The sequence below is a fragment of the Manis javanica genome, chromosome 12, assembly GCF_040802235.1.
Source record: "Manis javanica isolate MJ-LG chromosome 12, MJ_LKY, whole genome shotgun sequence".
Lineage (NCBI taxonomy): Eukaryota > Metazoa > Chordata > Mammalia > Pholidota > Manidae > Manis > Manis javanica.
The window spans coordinates 37,635,272-37,655,598 of NC_133167.1; the positions used below are offsets into that span (position 1 = coordinate 37,635,272).

The 20,327-nt window shown below is 38.2% G+C and overlaps 1 long non-coding RNA gene across 1 annotated transcript in view; it reads right to left on the bottom strand.

Moving 5' to 3' along the window:
• The window catches only part of LOC140844757 (uncharacterized), a 145,067-nt gene that overhangs the window by 36,329 nt on the left and 88,411 nt on the right, over positions 1–20,327 (bottom strand). The window contains exon 2 of the long non-coding RNA XR_012123247.1: positions 15,482–15,573. This is a non-coding gene — a long non-coding RNA (uncharacterized lncRNA). The remainder of the gene's footprint in view (positions 1–15,481; positions 15,574–20,327) is intronic.

Here is a 20,327-nt window from a genome sequence, read left to right on the forward strand (position 1 = left end):
GGGCTTTCTGAACCTGACAGGTTATGGGGAGGTCTTGCTTGCTTTTGCCTGAGCAGGAAAGAGATGGAAGTTTCTAAGCAATAAATAGGTTTTAAACTTTATTTCTCCCTTTGATTGATTTCAGTTTTGGAGGCATTATGCCCCAGGATTTCCTTTACCCAGAGTTACATCTGGCATTATTCGGCAGGACCTCTGAACCCAAAATCTGTCATAATGGGTCTGACCTTTGGGAGGGCTGCCCCTGGAGATGGATGCAATGGCAGAGGGTGCAGCTTCATCTTTTGTTATACCCCAGCTGCGGGGCTTCCAATTTGAGAGCCCCTAGCGGGGAATTGGTCTAGGGAAAGTACCTCCTAGAGGGGTGGGGCCTTCCCCAAAATTGGGGAAGGGTATAAACACTGGAAGCTGCAGAATTAGTCCTCCATGAGTTAGAAAATTGCTTAGACACCCTAGGTGGCCATGTAGTGGCTGGCATTGTAGGGTTTCTTTTCATCAAGATAGTAGAAAATGTTATTGAGGAGAAAGAGAGGATTATCGAGAATGTTAATGAGGAGAGAGAGGGACTTAGGTGGGAGAGAGACACACTTCAGCATCACTTGGAGGAGCTGGGCGATAACTTATGGGATGCCGTTAAAGAAGAGAAACATTTATTACTAAAAAACAGGTCACACTCCTAGAAGATTCCTTAGCAGAGGTGAGGGGGGAGGTGGCAGAAAAAGCCGCATTGCAGGAGGCCATTGGGGAGGGGCAGGAAAGAGTGGTGCCTTCAGCCCCAGGGATGGAGGAGTTGCCCGTGGAAAAAGAGGAGGAGGCAGGGCCTTGGGCAGATTCACCACCCCAGGTACAAGCCTCTCTTGTTTTAAAGGCCTGCTTGGCTATAATTAAGACCATGGGATCCTCAGGGGGAGAAGCTGCCCCCTACCCACGTTGTGGAGCACTGCTTGCTCTTTCCCTATACCCAGGGTGAGCTGGTGGTTACATCATCTAGTCATCTGAAATTACTAGAATGGCTTCCCTGATGACTCACCCTTCCCTCCAGCAGCAGTTGCAAAATGCCCATCACATTTCAGGGAATCAGACACTCCTGGAATGGCTGACATCAGGGTAGTTTGGCCTAATCGGGGTAATTTAACATATTTTATCCAGTAGTTGTAAAACATATGCAGAACTCCAACAGGTACTGCAGGAATTGGGTATGAAAATTATCATCTATAATATGGACCCCCAGGGCCCTGATGAGGAGGTGTTCACTGTAAGAATGAGAAATTTGGTGCTGCTTACAGCTCCCACATCTCTCTTTGGGTCCCTAGTGACTACTCTTGCCCCCTACATAGGGCAACTCATAAGTGAAGCTACTCGTACTTTAGCAGATCTTGGGGAGATTGAAACAATAAAGGTATGGAAGAAAGTACGAGCTACGACTGAAAGGAGAGGTGCAAAAGGCCTTGTGAAGGTCTCAAGGACCCAGATGTGGGTTGATTTGATAAAGGTCGGGGTGGTGAAAGAAATACTTGATGGGCAGCCCAATAGGATCTTGTTAGAACTGTGGCACCAATTAAAGCCAGAGCAGCAGTTCCAGACACTGAGGTCCAGAACACAGAAACTGGAATTAACGCCTCATGCCCAGCCTGTGCCCCTGAAAAACTTCCTTGGGGGGCAGTACTCAGGATTCACATGGGCCTTCAACCTCACAGGAGGATGATTGGACATCGTGGTTCAACTGAGGGGAGGGTCAAGGTCCCCACCTTCAGGGACATGATGAGGACAGGAGGCCATGTGTAGAATTAGCAATTTACTGGTTCCCTGTGAATGTACATGTCCTGGCACTGGTGGACACAGGAGCTGAGTGTTTTCTGATTCATGGCAACCCTGGGACCCCTGCTGTGATAGATGGCTGTGGGGGTAGGGCAATTAGTGTGAAGAAAGCCCAAATCCCATTGGGGATATGGCATTTACCCCCAAAGGAGTATACTGTGTACATTTCTTCCAACCCTGAGTATATTTTGGGGGGTAGATATCCTGCAATGCCTATGGTTACAGACCACTGTAGGTGAGTTCAGACTGAGGGTACATGTGGTAAAGGCAGTTCCGACAGACATGCTAAGCACCCACCTGTAGCTCTGCCTGTACCTTAGTGGGTAACAAATACTAAGCAGATTAAATTGCCTGGTGGGGCACAAGGAAATTGGAGAAACTCTACAGGAGTTGGAGAAAGTGAGCATCACAAAGCCCACGCATAGTCCTTTTAATTCCCTGGTGTGGCCAGTAAAAAAGGCAGATGGCTCCTGGCATATGACAGTGGACTACAGGGAATGGAATAAAGTCACACCCCCTTTACATGCAAGAGTTTTGGGGTCTTTTGGGCTACTGAAGAGTGTTTATCCCACACTTGGCACAAATTCTGAAGCCCTTATACCAGTTGGTACAAAAGGACATCAGGTGGGACTGGGATGAGACATGTACAGCTGCTTTTACAGACATGTACAGAGCAACATCCTGCTGCCAAGTGGGCAGTCAAGGCCATACAGGATTTGAGTGTAATGGACTCATCAAGGCCCTGTGAACTAGATGTTCATGTAACTGAAGATGGTTATGTTTGTGGTCTTTGACAGCAGCTTGAACTGACATGCCAACCTATTGGATTCTGGGCACAACTATGGGAAGGAGCAGAGGTCTGGTGCACCTTGATAGAGAAGCAACTGGCTGCTGTGTACCATGCCTTACTGGCAAAAGAGCCCATCACCAGAAGAGCTCCAACCAAGGTAATAACCAACTATCCCATTGTGGGGTGGGTGCTAGACTGGACCCAAAGGCTATGGAGTGTCATGGCAAAGACACCTACACTGGCCAAATGGGGCACACATTTATAGCAATGTGCTGCTCTCTCTACTAGCCCCTTTGAGTGGAGAACTCCAACGCTTATTGGGGCCAGTGACCAGTGGAAAGAGGAAGAACTTGCTTTTGAGCCATTGGTAGCTGAGAGTCCTTATCAGGAGGAAAAAGCCCCTATACCTGAGGATGCTTGTTATACAGATAGATCCAGTTTTGGGCAGCCCCTGAAGTGGAGGGCTGTGGCTTTCCATCATAAGACTGAGACAATATGGATGGAGGATGGACAGGGGAAGAGCAGCCAGTGGGCTGAATTGTGGGTGGTATGGCTCGTAATCACCCAGGAGCCCTCCCTCATAGTTTTCTGCACTGACAGCTGGGCTGTCTATTAGTACTTGACCATGTGGCCACCACCATGGTACCATGTCAACTGGATGGTTGGTCACCAGCCCCTTTGGGGGCAAGAATTGTGGCAAAACCTATTGACCTCTGGTCAGACTAAGACTCTTACTATATAACATGTGACTGGCCATTTGCCTTTGGCATCCCCAAGAAATGATGAAGCAGACACATTGGCCCAGGTGCATTGTCTAGAAGGAAAGCCTGCCTCTGATATAGCCCAATGGTTACATCAGCATTTGTTGCATGTGGGGCAAAAGACAATGTGAGCTGTAGTCCATCGGTGGGGCTTGCCATTGACCTTTGAAGAAGTCAGCAGATGCCAGAAGAGTTCCTTGTGTGCTCTAAGAGGGACTTACATTGAGTCCCATAGAAACATGGGACAATAGTAAAGGGGCCAATACCCCTTGTCAGGTGGCAAACAGACTATACTAGGCCTCTGCCCATATCAGAAGGATATCGGTATGCCATGACTTGTGTGGACACAGCTACTGGACTATTGATTGTTTTTGCTGCATGTCGTGCAGATCAGCAAACCACCAAGAGGGGCCTAGAGTGTCTCTTTGTAGCCTATGGCCGGCTGCAGGTGATTGAGAGGGATAAAGACATCCAATTTACTGTATATGCATTACAAGAATGGGTGTACCATTTAGGAATAAAGTGGAAATTTCATGTACCATATTATCCTACCAGGATAGACTTGAAAAAGAGGTACAATGGTTTGTTGAAATCTGGCTTGAAGTCAGACACCAATAATCTGTGGGGCTGGTCAGTTTGCCTATGGACAGTGCTGAGGCATTTGAATGAGAAGCCACATAAAGGAGCTTTGAGCCCTCTGGATATGCTCACACACCTTGCTGCCTCTCCTCTACAACTGTACATGCAAACCAAAGAGGAGTTATTGAAGCCAGGATATGGCCAGCAGAGCAACATCCTGCTGCCAGCCCCAACTGCATTAAACCTTGGAGACACTTTTGAATGAATGCAGCCCTAGACATTTTGACTCATGGACCAGTGATGGCTGACCCTGCTGGCACCTGGGAAAAGGCCTGGAACCAGCCAATTCCTATTCATACCTTCCTGAAGTAACAGCAGAGTGGCTCCCAAAGATCACTGTAGTGTACCTAAAACTTCCAGGAGGTAAGAGCATCTTACAGGGAAGTTTTATCTTTATGGCCAGTGCATGTACCTCCCATAGCCCTATATATTGACTCATCTGTAACTCCCACAGGGAAGCAGGGTGAAAGTCTGGTATACCAGACCAGTATGAGATCCCATTCCTGCCACTATTTTGTCACAGGACCACTCTCTTTCATGTATCCTACCTGATGGACAATATTTGCCTATGCTGGTGGCATTAAAACATGTCTCTTATAGCCCTTAAATTTATTGTCTTCTACAGTCCTTGTGGCCTGAATGCGCCCTCTGGCTGCAGCTACTGCATGATGATCGCTCTTCAGCTACTGCCTGCCTATGGAATGGGCAAGCTACAGACTTAACCTGCATAGGACTTTGAACCTAGCTGAATTCTCTGGCTTGAGAATTATCATGATTTTATTGCTGTTCCTATTGTATGTTATTAGTCTGGCCACAGTGCTTCAGTTTTCTCACCCAGGGACTATTGCAGAAGAGAGGAGGAATTAGTAGATTGTAAGGCAAGATTTCTGGAGGGGTGGCTGTGGGTAAAATTGTAATATTTCCAGAATATCTCACCTGGCTTTAGTGCACCTGCATATCAACAGGTGTTCCTCAGGGGTGGATAGATTTCATCTTCATATCAATGGGTAATTACCTGGGCAACTGAGGCCTTATCTGAACCTGAGCAGTTAGGGAAAGGTCTTGCTTGCTTCTGCCAGAGCAGGAAAGAGTCAGCCTCAGAGTGCAGTTTGTAAGTAATAAATGGGTTTTAAATTTTATTTCTCCCTTTGACTGATTTTGGTTTTAGAGGTATTTCCTCTCCATGGAGTTGCAGTATCTAAGGGATGGTAAAGCCAAAATTCCTATTCATACCTTCCAGAAGGAACAGATCAGTTGATTATCAGATAGGCATTTAATAGCTATATTGCACTGTTCAAAAACTTGATATGCACAGATGATCAGTCTCCCTACATATTTCCAGGATACGTATGTATGGGTATCCATTATGGGTTTTCTTTTCTTTTTCTCTTTTTTAATTGCTTTTATAATGTTGTATTCAAAAGAAGGAAATCTATATGTTTCAAATTTCACTATATATCATGCTGTAGGCCCTGCCTTTTGAGGTTACTAGAAAGAAGGGGTTAAGTGTAGTGTTTTTCAATGGATGAATGGATAAAGAAAAACGATAAAAAAAACACATACAATGGAATGGTATTCAGCTACCAAAAAAAAAACAAAAAAAAAACAAGAATAAAATCCTCTCATCTGTGACAACATGGATGGAACTTGATGGCATTATGCTAAGTGAAATAAGTCAGAGATATAGTCAGATATAGTCAGAAATAAGTCAGATACATAGATACCATACCACATGATCGTCTCACATGTGGCATCTGAAAAAAAGAAAAAGCAAGTTCATAGATATAGCAAACAAATCAGTGGTTTCCAGAAGTGGGAAATGAAAGGGTGGGTGATGAAATGAGTGAAGGGGATCAAAAGGTACAATTTTCAGTTATAAAATAAAGAAAAAAGGCAAAGTGATATAAGATATAAAGTAGGAGGGAGAGAAGTAGAAAAGACAGAAGTGATAACTTTTCCTAATGCTTGTTAAATTATATAGTTGTTGATAACATCAGTATGAACCTTCATTTATTGTTCTTTAGTAAATATGTAGTCCAAATATCCACTAGTAGTATTTTTATTATACATTGAAATCTAAGAGTTAGTATGATTTGGTTGATATCATATATTTGAAACAATACATATTTAATAATATAATTAAACACTATATGTATTATATACTTTATTCTACTTTTAAATACTCAGAGATAAGAAGGGAGATGCTAACACTGGGTTTTAATTGACAGGGGCAAGACTAGGAGGCGAAGAAGGAAAAGGTTAGCAAAAGTCAAAGCCATAGTCTAGTGTAATATGTACTAAGCTGACATTTGAAAGAGGTTTACTTACTCACAAGGGATGTTACTGAACATTGGGAATCCCAGAAATGTATCCTGCATTGCTTATTTAATTAACTCTAAATCCACATATTTGGAATAGCTACTTTATCCCAGGAGTCACACTGTTATCTCATTTTTCCAAATCTTAGAGTTTTCTCTGATAAGGAAGTAATAGAGAATAATGTTGCCTTAGCCACTGCATTTTTTTGAATGGAAGAAAAAGAGAGAAAAATACTTTTAATTTAACTAGGGACATGTTGTGGAATGAGTAAATCCATTATTCCTAACCCAAGGACATAAAAAAATATATATTGCTATGGAAAGAATCTCCCAGATAGTCATCATTCTCAAGTTGAACTGTGAAACTTGCTAAAGTATAGATATGAAAAGCCTTGCCAGTATGTCAACCACCTTAATACTATCCAACTTCCTGCAATCACTGCATTTTCTTCTGTAAGAAATGTCAAGATTCATCAAAAAGTCTTTTAATTTGGATAGTCTCCATACAGTTGTCTGGCTATTTTCACTCTCTGGTTTGCAACTTCTCTTATACCAGTTGTCATTTCTGTAACCTTTCCAACAGCAACTGTGCAGTCTTGGGACCAAGATGCAGAATATCTCACTCAACAATCCTCCCACAAACCATCTGTTCCCAGAGACATCAACTGTTGGCATTGGGAAACTCTATGCAAAATGTGGAAGAAATAGTTCAAAATGAAACAGAGAAACTTTCTCAGAGATCTTAAATCCCTAGCATAATAGGCAGATAATTGGCATATAAAGACCAGTATTATTTGAGTAAAAATTTCATCTGGAAAAATAATAAAACAAATAAAAACAAAAAGACCAAATTCCTTCACTTATTTTTCTATCACAGTCATACAGAGGTACACATCAAAAATTTTATATTATAGTACTAGATCTCTATAAAATCACATAACATACAAAACATCTACTAAAAAATGTGAAAACATTCACAATATTGACTCCACCAAACATGGGTAGGTGTGTATATATGCATATATACATACATTCACATATACAGTACATGTGTGTATATATACATATACATGTGTAAACATAGATACATATATGCATGTTATATATAAAATACATGTGTACACAAATATGTGTATATTTGTTTCCGAACTTGCCACTCCTAATCTCAAGTCAACTTCATTCACTGTCACAACTTTCTAATTTAACTAGTTCTAGTTAAAAACAAACAACAAAACAAAAGAAAAATTCCTGTGTTAGCAAAAATGGAGAGTTTTATTTTTTGTTTTTTTGTTTTTGTCCTTTCTGGTATTAAAGGAAATAGATTAGCTTCAAGGACAAGTATTAGTAGAAAAACTATGCACGAGTCCCAGATGTGGCCTATTCCCTGAAAACATTTCTGGTCTTTCATTACAAAATGACCCACATCAACCCTTATGCAGAAGTGAGTGGAACTTTACTATCTTCCTGCATTTTAATTTGGAAGTCCTATCGCCCTTGAGTTATGTATCATCACTAATAATCCACAGCTAATTCAACATTTTCATGGGGCAACTGAATTGTTTTGGACAGATTCTGTAAGAAGTAAATACCCTAAAAGGTCTAATTAGTTTTCAAATTGGCAGTGTGATTTCTTATACATTTAATATGTCTTCCAAAATATCCTTGGGAAATATGTAGGACAAATGTTATCATCACCAGTCTACAGAAAAGTATTTGGTGTCATTCAAAGTAATACAGTTTAGAGCCAACAGAGGAGGAACTTAAAACCATGTTTCAAATTCTATTAAAAAATTTTGGGTTTTTTGGGGGAGGGTTTTTTTGATTTCTTTAAATGTACTTTTCTTAAAATCTTTTCTTAAAATCTACTTTTCTTTCTTAATTTTCTAAGATTACTGCTCATCGTATCATCTGGGTTCATAGTTGATAACTGGTTTAAATATATAATTAAAAACATAAAGATTTTTAAATGTCTAATACAAATGCCAGTATCTTAAAACTGCAGAGTCTTAAAAGTCAGGAAACAGCAAAATGATATTAGAATTTTGAAGGCTTATTTTAAAAATGGTTTGTAAAGAAGTAAGTTTCCACACAATATAAATTAATCCTGGAAAAAAATTCATAGCTAAAATACTTTCATATACACTTCCTTTTTTTAATTAATTCTTTTGTTACTTCGATGCTGACTACCAGCATGTTAAATTTCATGTCATTAATGCCTAATAGTTAATGTTTTGGTCTACTTAAGGCCTAAAGCTTAAATGATTTGGGTTTGATGATTAACAAATCTGTAATAGTGCTGTGCTTCTCTTTGGATCTCAGGTCTGTGAGCCAGTCAGAGCATGTTTTATCTTGTATGTATTATTCATCAATCTCATATTCAGAGGGAATTTTCACAGACATGAAAGCACCTCAATTTTTCTTTTTCTAAGGACACATTCATACCCAATTGGACTAATTACCACAGCTGGTTAACTCTCAGTTAATGTGGGCAAAACAAATTGTGTCATTTAAAAAGGTGTGATTGTCACTACAAGTGATCTTTTTGTAAATGGGTGTGTATGTCAGACTTACAGAGATTCTGTCAGAGGGTTGAGTAAATTATAAATTGCCCACATGTTAGAAACTTTTGGCCAGTCCATCCCATTTTGGACCACTGGTTCTCAGCTCTGAACAATTTTGCCTCTCTATGTGATACTTGGCAATATCGGGGGGCATTTTGGGATTGTCACCCTGGGAAGGGGTACTACTGGCTTCTAACAGAGAAAGGCCAGGAATATTGCTAAACATACCACAGGGGCCAAGACAGCCCGGGACATACAGAATTATGTGGCTCTAACTGTCAGTAGTGTTGGAACTGAGAAACACTGGCCTAGAATGGCTCATACAAACCATGGCTATTAAAAATAAAATCTGGTTATTATGAATAATTTTGTTTAAAATTTTAGATGCTGAATGAATCAGCTCAGATTAATGTATCTCCTCTTTTAATAGCTGATGGCCTGTTTTTAATTTAAAATTTTCCCTATTTATTTTCATATAATATATAGTTCTAAACTTTTAAGTTGAGTTCCTTTCTTGTAGTTTTTAATACATAATAAATTAGAAAAATGACATTTGATATTTCTTTTTTCAGATTAGAAGAGATCCATAAAGTCCAGGTTTAAATACAGGTCATGTGCACTTCAGCACACTGCCTCCCTCCTCCTCTCCACTTAAGTCAGTTTACACGGAGGGAGGAAGGGAGAGCGACAGACAGACAGAGATGTACAAGATGTAGGGAAAAAAGAGCTTGAACCCTAAAACCAGACTCCTTAGGTGTGCATCCTGGCTTCACTATTTACTAGCTGTGTGTCCTTTGATAAATAACATCTTAGGAGCCTATGATCTTAATTTTATAAAATAGTTTCAACACAATAATACCTGCATCATTAGGGTTGTCCCTAGGATGAATCACACAAAGCCCTTAGAACAGTTCCTTATATACATACAATGTTAAAAAATATCAATCTGCCTTATATTTATTTATACAGACATTTTTTACCTCAATAGTGTTTTTAAATAATTATTTTATTACTTAAAACTATTTTATCTTTTCTGAGACAATAGAAGTTCTGAAGTTATGTAATTGCTTTGAATAGCTTCAAATGATAAACAAATGTGTATAACCCTGCTCCTCGCAAAATTAAATTAATCCTCACTGGAAATGAGGAGTAAATGAAATGAGTATATCACTGGAAAATAACTACATTTATCAATCCTGTTTTTTCGTATTGAGGTACTTTTTCATCACCATTTAAAATGTGGAGTGAAAATAAGATCATCATCAGAAAATAAATGGATTGACCAATGCTGCTTTTCATTTATATCTATTAGTGATTTTATGCTTCTGATCCAAAACTGCCTAGCCTTCAGTAATTTATTTTTATAGGCTTATAAAGTACTTTGGTTGGTTTTGATTGAAGTTACTCATGTTTTCATCACTGTCATTGATCAAAGTCTTCCTACACTTTTCTTCCCCACAATGACTTCAAAATGTATCCTTGTCTTCAATTTCCTACTTTGAGCACAGGGAAGACAAGTAGTGACTCTGTGGCATCTTACTACACTGATGGACAGTGACTTCAATGCGGTATCGGGGGACTTGATAATATGCATGAATGGAGTAACCACATTGTTTATCATGTGAAACCTTCATAAAAGTGTATATCAATGATACCTTAAAAAAATCTCTCTTACATTAAATGTCTTTTCTTAGCATGTTTATGCTGGTTTGTTCCAAGTGACTTTCACCTGTGGATTGCCCTCTGTTTTTCACTTCTAAGTGATTAGACTCAACCAGTGTAGGTATATTTATTCACTTCTTCATTCATATACAGTTATAAATATATTTATGTAGTTGTATTTTACATATATAGTTGTATAATGGAAAAAATGGTTGGGTTTACCTTATATCAATTTTGATGTTTAACACAAAGGATACAAAGATTGCACAGTGTAGGTTTATACAAAGGGACATTTGGAGTTTTCCTCCATTTTAAACAAGACAGCATTCAAACTGTGTTGGTAAAATAAGTTCAAGAGTAAAATACTCAATTATCTGGAGAATCGCCTTCTAATAAGCTCAGTGTTTCAAATTAGATTAACTTCAAATGGGAAGTTTGGTGGCCAATGAGTCCTTGATGACCCAGAGAAGTCATTTGGAGTAGTAAAAAATGGTAGCTCTATCCTATGTGAATTGACGATTACAGTTAGTTTTGCTGGGCTACATTAAGTCAGTTTTTCAACATAATATCTATAAGGAAATAGAACAGTATGCCTAAGTGCTCAGATTTGCAGGGAAATAATTGGACAGAAGAGAGATAATAAAGTCGATAATCAAGGGGATGGGAAGCAAATTGCTACTTTAACATATCAATAATAAAACAAATCTTACAGAAAGCTCTCCAATACAGAACTTTCTGTACCATATGCTGGGTAAATGAGGAAGTTTCACCAACTTTCTTGAAACACCAGATACAACATTTTATGAAATAAGAAGGTTGAGCTTTTCAATGTCTAATAATATACCTGGTTCTAAAGAGGCATAGTCTTACACTAATATGCACATGACTGAAAGTTGTAAAAGGTGCAAAACACTTTGCTTCATTAGAAAAATGCTTTCATTTCACTATCATTTTTTAAATCACCAGTGTGAACAAATGTGGCATTTATTTTCCCTGGCTACTATCACTTTCGATACCTAACCCATTCTCTCAAGCAATGGGGACCCCTAGGATCATGGTTTATGCTTAAATTGCTTAACTACATGCCTAAGAAAGATCAGCCTGGTGCTTCTACAGAGAAAATGTCACTGGAGCTTGAATGAAAACTTACATTATTTATTTATTTTCCTGTCCCGCTATTTCCATATAATCAGCTCAAGTGACCACAGTCCAGGAAACAGATCGAAATGCTGTTTCCTGCTCCAACATTAACACGTTAGTTGACCTTTGGTAAGTAATTAACTTATCTGGGTATTTGTTTTACTCCTCTCCAGATTGTATATTACTTGGAAAGTAACACTACTTTTTCTCACATGTAAGTTTTTGAGGATCCTTAAATTAGATTATTATAAAAATACTTTGGGTTTTTTAAGAGAGTAAATAAATGACAGTATTGTGAAATAAAATTTAATGTGACAGCCCATGTTTGATTCATGAACTTTTGCAGTGGACCATTTAATGCATTTTTGTAATGCTTTCACTTGTATATCTTTCATGTGAAATAGCCACTCAAATTCATGACAGCTTCCTTAAGGCTCACGTTGGTCAAAAATTCTGAGAAGATACAGCAGAGACACATAAAATATCTTTGGGAATTCCAGAAAGATCAGTCAAAGCCTTGGAAGTCTTTTGGGAAATATGAGTTTGTTACTACTCTCATTGCTTTTTACTCACATATAAGATTTTAAAAAATTGGAGATGAGAAGAATCTTTTTACTTGAAGGTACAACCAGAATTATGACTCTGTAATATGCAGACCAAGGATTGCTTCACTTTTCTTTTCTGCATTTTCAGTAGCAACAGTAACAGATATCCAGTGACTGATATTGATGATGATTTCTGCTAAATTATTATATCAGTGACATGGAAACTATGAGAAGTTTGGTCTCAAAATCCAATTAAAATTTAGAGTAAAATATTCTGAGATTTTAAAACATATGATAATGTTTGTCTGACCTATTTTATGTTACAGGTTGTGGGAGGTTGTGAGATTTGTGAGGCCAGCATGACCCATAGGACTGTCTCAAGCACCCCAATACCAGCCTTGCTGGGAGATGAGCACCATAGTCCTTAAGGAAGGTTTTGTTTTTGTTCTCCCTCTGGTGATTGAGCTGTAATAGGATTCTGGTACCACATGAACAAAAAAATATTTTTAAGTATTGAGATAATTAATGTACATAGCAAATACAAGTTTTATATAAAGAATGAATTTTGTTTAGGTAGAAATGCACTTTTTTCAAGAATTGAGCATGGAAAGCTATTATATTACAGATATTTTAGATGGTAATGTTTACCTTAAAGTGAGTATAAATGATTCTATCTCATACAGCTCTTAAATCTCACCAAGATGCCAAGAACCTTGTTTTACACATCAGGTTAAATGCTCCAACTTGCCCATTTCTGTCTGTTTTTTTCCCATCTATTTTTTCTTCAGCTTGTTCCAGATAATTTTCATCTCTACTTTTAAAACTGCATTTGGGGTGACCCTAAAAATGATACATTTCTTCACTGCCCAATTCAGAATCTATTGAGAAAAAAATGTAAAAATATGATAGAAGGATTTTAGCTTCTGATAACAATCAAGAACCTTTTTTCCAAGTTATTCCTTTTACAACAAATAAGTAGCAACAAAATCTGGGCAAAATATTGACAAACAATTAAGCAAATTTCTGCTTGAAGCTGCAGAGAGATAACAAAGAGGTTAGGACATGAGGGCCCTGAACAGAAAGCAGTTCTCCAAGGTTGACCCAGCACTATTTTTCCTTCCCAGGATAGTTCTTAAGTGGCAACAGTTGAGAGACTCAGAAGCTAGAAAAGAGAATGGCAACTGAGATGGTGTTATTCTAAGTGTAGCATTAGGCAGCTTCATGGGGCTCAATTTCAAGAGTTTTGCCTCTAAATTACAGAATATATCACATCATCTCATACATATAAATATTGATGGCCTACAAAACTTTAGTTTAGTTTTAGATCTACCACTTCAAGCTAGATGCCTCTAAAGCCATTCAAGAATCAATTCCTTTGACTTTATCTTCTGACCCAAGTACATCTGGTTTCAAACGAAACCCCAAAGTAGTCATAAAATTGGGTCAATGTCAAAACCTTAAGACAACAAGAAGAGAAAGACAAATACTGTATAATTTCACTTATATGTGGAATTTAAAAACAAAACAAAATGAACAAAATAGCTATAGACTCATAGACACTGAGAAGTGACTGGTAGTTATCACAGAGGAGGGATTGGGGTGGGTTTGTGAAATAATTAAAGGGGATAAAAAGGTACAAAATCATAATATAAATTAGTCATGGGGAGTAAAGTACAGCATAGGGAATATAATCATAATTCTGTAATGTCTTTCTGTATTGACAATTATTTTTATATAAATATAAACCTCTGTCCTATATGCAGATTATAGAAGAATAAATATCCTTATAACTCCAGAGGAAAAATATGTTCCCAGCCCAGGGCAAATGACCTTTGAGGCTGAGATCCGTCAAAGGGAGAAATAAAGTGGGAGAAACCCATTTGCTGCTTACAAGCAGTCATCCACTGGAGCTCATCCATCTCATGGCCCAGCTACAAAAAAAGGACCCCACCCAACCTCTCTGGTCCAGATATGCCCTTGCTCCCTCCTCCCTTGTAATCACCTCTTGATATGGAGATGCACTCAGGTCAGATGAGAGATTCTAGAAATATTGCAATTTTACCCACAATCCTTAAGTGCTAAAAGTCTTCCTCATAACTTTCATGTTATCTCTTCCAAGTCTTACCAATTTTAAGTGCAGAATTCAGGTCAGTTTAGCATTTATTTGACTAATTTGTCAACTTGTGCAGATATTTCAGTAAAAATTACTTAAAAACAGCAAAACTAAGTTCCTACAGCTAGAAAGTGTTTACTAAAAAGTCTAGACTTTTTAGAGACACAGCCATATATGTTATGGTCTTAGCAAATTTTCTTGCATTGAGCAATTTAATAATAAGTATAAGTTTCGTAATGGAAGCTTTTGCTTATAGTTACTTTTAGAGTTTTAGTTTATGCAAATAATATAATTATTTTCTATTCTGTAAGTTATTTCTACATAGGGTTCTTGAATCCTTGTTAGTATACTACAGGAGGAACAATTGAAATGTACAAATAAATCTCTATTTGCATGTATTTTAAAGAAAAATGAATAGTGGAATTTAGCTTTGCTAATTTTTAATATGTAGATTTACATCAGGATCCTTATTTAAATATCGTATGTCAAATAGAGTCAAAATATTTCCAAAAGTTTTAACTGTTAAATGATTCATACAGCCATAGACAGTAAAAATATTTGGAATTAATCAAGGTTTGAAAGACACCAAGCATTTAAAATAAATTCAATTGGAATCTTCAAAGTTTTGAGGGTTTTTTTTCTCACTTGATCAGCCTTTGCTGAGACAAGGTTCTTAGTTTCTGTATACATACATAAAAATACACATAATAAGTTATGTTTCTGGAAATAGGATGGAAACCAGAAAAATCTGCAGAACATCTGATTAGTGTTAAACACAATTAATTGGATGGGTAGTAGATTGGAATTTTGTCATTTCAGGAATTAAATCCTGTGGGGCACAGCTGCCAAAAGCATCTTATATTTCACAGATTAGACAATGTTTAATTAATAGGTTAAAGGTAAGCCAAGCAAATCATAAGCAGTACTCAGACTTGTATTTCAACTACTCAGATAAAATGTATGGCAGGAAATTTATTATGCCTATTTAACAGGGAGTTACTCAATTTCAAGCTAAAAAGCATTTGCTGGTTTTGGTCATAAATCTTTCCATTTGAGTAACCATCAATTTGGGTTTATAATCACTATATATTTAGCTCATTATATAATACTATTAACAATACATAATAGAGGCCTTACCTGTTTTAGCCAATGGATGATTCCTTTTTGACCAGCACAGTCTACGGTTCTACACAGTTGCATTCCATTATATTGGAGAGTATTGAGAAGCCCTGAAGATGAGAATTACATTTTATAAGGAAACATGTATTTGCATCCCCTTTCTAATTACTGGTAAATGTATTACTGTCAACCCTTTATATTAGTCAGAACTTGTTGTACTCCACAATGAGTCAGCTATGTTAGTGACACTTAAGTGTAGTGACCAAGCACAATTTCCAAAAACCTTAGAATGGAAGGTTTAGTATTTAAAGCCACAGTTTATAAACCACAATTAATACTCATCATCTTCTTCTCCACCATCCTTTTCATATTCCCTTCACCTTCAGCTAACACTTACACAGGTTTGTGTTTCTTTCTGGAGGTGTCATCAAACCTTCCAGTGAAATGTGAGTCTCTGATTACCTTGCCCTTACTAGGACATGACTGACATAGTCACCTAGACAATTTATTATCACATATGGAACTCCCAAGTGGTCCCTCTGTGAATCCCCTGAGTTCCAGACATATTCTTCCTTGATCCTGTGATGTCATAAGAACCCTAACAACTCGTGATGACCATCGTCAATTTTCCCTACCCCACTACAGTAACTCCTCTCTTGCCTGCTTGTCTGTTAGTATGAGGAACCCAAAATTACAATGTAGAAATTATAACTTTAAGTTCTTCAGAATTTTAGTGAGACTCTGATGGAAATGTACTCCCCTGAAGAAATTTAATCCTATAGAGCTCAAAATTCTGGGAATGAGAATTCACAGTCCCCAAATGGGTCACTTGACTAGTCAAGGTTTCTACTCCTTTTTCCATCCCTTGTTTCCAGGGCTCATTAAATCTATCTGTCAAGAACATAGCATATACAACAGTTACTGGTTCAAAGTATATAAGACGTCATAAATAATAGTATTCTAACCTTACAAGGTGTCATTTTCAAGATAGTGTTACAGCTGTGCTTTTAAGAAGACATTTCTATTCTTTCAGGAAAACAGCTATTCAGTGATTCAATATATGATAGGACTACAGAATCCTATAGTTATGTGCTCATTGCAACACTCTCTGTGCTTCAAATGCATCCCTTGGTCCAATACAAGGCTAGCAGGAATCCCTGCCATAAATCAGAAACTCTTGAGAGTCCTTGCATAGAGATGACAAAAAGGTACTGAGGATAGAGACAACAAACCCATATTCAGACTATAAGGTAAATATCAGGGGTGATAAATCACTGTTCCCTCCATGTATAAGAGACTTAGGCAATCAACTTGTCACTGAGTGGCTATATCAAGAATTCATCATCATTGCAGCACTCAGCAATGGCAGTGGATAAATCGTTTCTGGTAAGAGGGGCCCCAGGTTATTGGGCTCAGACAGGCTCATACATGGCCTTTCTCACCACATGTACATCATGCATGGGCCCACTGTACAAGTGCTGGGGTGGCAGAGGACAGAGGCTGCCTGCCTAGATGAGCCATCTTGCCCACTTAGTCATTAAGTGCCTCTTTTGGATAAAATTTGTACACAAATTTACAATGTGAAGTTTGGTGCACTGAAAAAATACAGAAATTGAATTTTTCTGCTAGGATGACAAAGCACTCATTATGGATCTCATTGGTAAAATGCAGTTCCCCTTCAGTGATACCTTGTGATATGTGTCTTGCCATCTAGTATATAATCAAAAAATAAAAGAGGGAAAGGTAGGAACTTAAAGCACCATAACAAAAGGCTTGGTAGACAGTTTTGAAAAACAAAAATAAGAGAAAGCATATGAGCAAAATCCGACTTTTTGCAAAGATAAATAAAATTGATAAAATTGTAGCCAGGCTAACAAAGGATAAAAAAGAAAATAAATGCCAATATCAGAAATAAATAGAGGAGTCATAACTACTTAGCCCATGGAATTTAAAAGAATAATTAAAGGAATACTATGAACTTGATCACTGAGATGAAATGGGCCAGTTCCTTGAAAGATACAAACTAAAAAAACTCACACAAGAAGAAATAGATAATCTGATAGCCCTAATCTATGAAGGAAATTCAATCAATGATTAAAACCTTTGAAAAAATAAAGTACTCAGGGCTAGATGCTATCAGTGGTGAATTTAACTAAATATCTTAAGAGAAAATAATACCAATGTCTACAATCTCTTCCAGAAAATAAACACTTCCTAACTCATTCTGTGAGGTGAGCATTGCCACTGTATAGACCAGAATATCTCCTAAATATAGTGAAGATATAAAAGTCTTCAACAAAATATTAGCAAATTGAATCCAACAATACATAAGGAGAATTACATACCAAGACCAAATAAGATTTATTCCAGGCAAGCAAGTCAGGTTCAGCATTTAGAAATCAATCAAATTAATACATCATAACAACAGGCTAAAGAAGAAAAATGATACAATCAAATGCCAATTCATGCCCCAAAAAGGACTGATAAAATCCAGTAAGATAAAATACCTTTCAAGATAAAAACTCTTGGAAAACTACAAATAGGAATTTCCTCTACTTGGTAAAGAACATCTATAAAAACAAATAGTTAACATCACATCAATGGTCAGATACTGGATGCTTTCCCACTAAGACCTTTGGAAATAAGACATGAATGTCTTTCCTCACCAATCCTATTCAACCTCATACAAAAAAGAAGTCAAAATTAGCGCAATATGAGGGAGGAGAAGCCAAGATGGTGGTGTGAGTAGATCAGCAGAAATCTCCTCCCAAAAACATATGTATTTTTGAAAATACAACAAATACAACTATTCCTAAAAGAGAGACCAGAAGATCCAGGACAACAGCCAGGCTACATCTACATCTGCAAGAACCCATTGCCTCACGAAGGGGGAAAGATACAAGCCACGGCTCAGAGGGACGCGAGCACATCCCCCACCCAAGCTCCCAGGGTGAGGAGAGGAGTCAGAGCAGGGTGGGAGAGGGAGCCCAGGACTGCTAAATACCCAGCCTAGTCACCCACACCGGGAGCACAGACACACAGTGCACAGTGTGCTGGATACTAGGGAAACAGAACAGTAAAACCTGCGAGTGGGTCCCTGCAGCTGGCGCCCCTGGGACAAAAGAAAAGCGAGTGCTTTTTGAAAGTCTTAAAGGGACAGGAGCCTCACAGCTCTATGAAAGCATACCAGCACACTCAGCCCAGCAGCTGGGAATCCCAGGAAACTCCGGGCGCCCTAACCCCTGAGTGGCAGTGCAGCTCTGAGGCCCCAGACAGCGATAAACAGCTTCCCACCCGTTCCCCCTATGGTGCAGGCCCGCCTTAGCAGAGCAGCAGTCTGAAAGTGGCCATGCCCATAACAACCATGCGGAGCTTACTCCACAGGGCCAGGCAAGAATCAGAGACCCCATCTGCATGCAACTGCCCAGCACAAGCTGCTAGAGGTCGCCGTTCTCCCAGGAATGGAAGGCCAGGAGTAAGAGGAAAAGGACTTGGTTCTCCCAGCTGACACATGCGCCAACTGCCTACAAATACCTCTATCACCATAAAAAGGCAGAAGAATTTGATCCAGACCAGAGTAACCCAGAACTCCTCCCCTGAGAGGGAATCTGGGGAGATCGATTTAACCAACCTTCCTGAAAAAGAATTCAAAATAAAGGTCATAAACATGCGGATGGACTTGCAGAGAAATATGCAAAAGCTAAGGAGGGTGAATACAGAAATAAAACAATCTCTGGGAGGACTTAAAAGGAGAATGGATGAGATGCAAGAGACCATTAATGGAATAGAAATCAGAGAACAGGAATGCAGAGAAGCTGACACAGAGAGAGATAAAAGGATCTCCACGAATGAAAGAATATTAAGAGAACTGTGTGACCAATCAAAATGGAACAATATCCGCATTATAGGGGTACCAGAAGAAAAAGAGAGAGAAAAAAGGATAGAAAGTGTCTTTAATAAATTGCTGAAAACTTCCCCAAACTGTGGGAGGAAATAGTCTCCAGACCACAGAAGCACACAGAACTCCAAACATAAGGAACCCAAGGAGGACAACACAAAGACACATAATAATAAAATGGCAAAGATCAAAGACAAGGACAGAGTATTAAAGGCAGCCAGAGAGAGAAAACTGATTACCTACAAAGGAAAATCCATCAGGCTATCAACAGACTTCTAAACAAAAACATTACAGGCCAGAAGAGAATGGCATGATATATTTAATGCAATGAAACAGAAGAATCTTGAACCAAGGATACTGTATCCAGCATGATTATCATTTAAATACTAAGAAGGAATTAAATAATTCCCAGACAAGCAAAAGTTGAGGGAATTTGCCTCCCACAAACCACCTCCATAGTGTATTTTAGAGGGACTGCTCTGGATGGGAGCACTCCTAAGGCTAAACAGAAGTCACCAGAGAAAATAAAATCACAGCAAAGAAAGCAGAACAATCAAATATTAACTAAAGGCAAAAAATAAAATAAACAACCCAGAAAAGCAGTCAAAGAAAACACAAAAGAGCACAAAATAAAACACCTAACATACAAAGAATGGAGGAGGAGTAAAAAGAAGGGATAGAAATAAAGAATCATTCCACTGTGTTTGTAATAGCTCAATAAGCGAGTTAATTTAGACAGTAAGATAGTAAAGAAGCTAACCTTGAACCTCTGGTAACCATGAACCTAAAGCCTCAATGACAATACATACATATCTTTCAATAATCACCCTAAATGTAAATGGACTGAATGCACCAATCAAAAGACACAGAGTAATAGAATGGATAAAAAAAAAGCAAGACCCATCTATATGCTGCTTACAAGAGACTCACCTCAAACCCAAAGACAAGCACAGACTACAAGTCAAG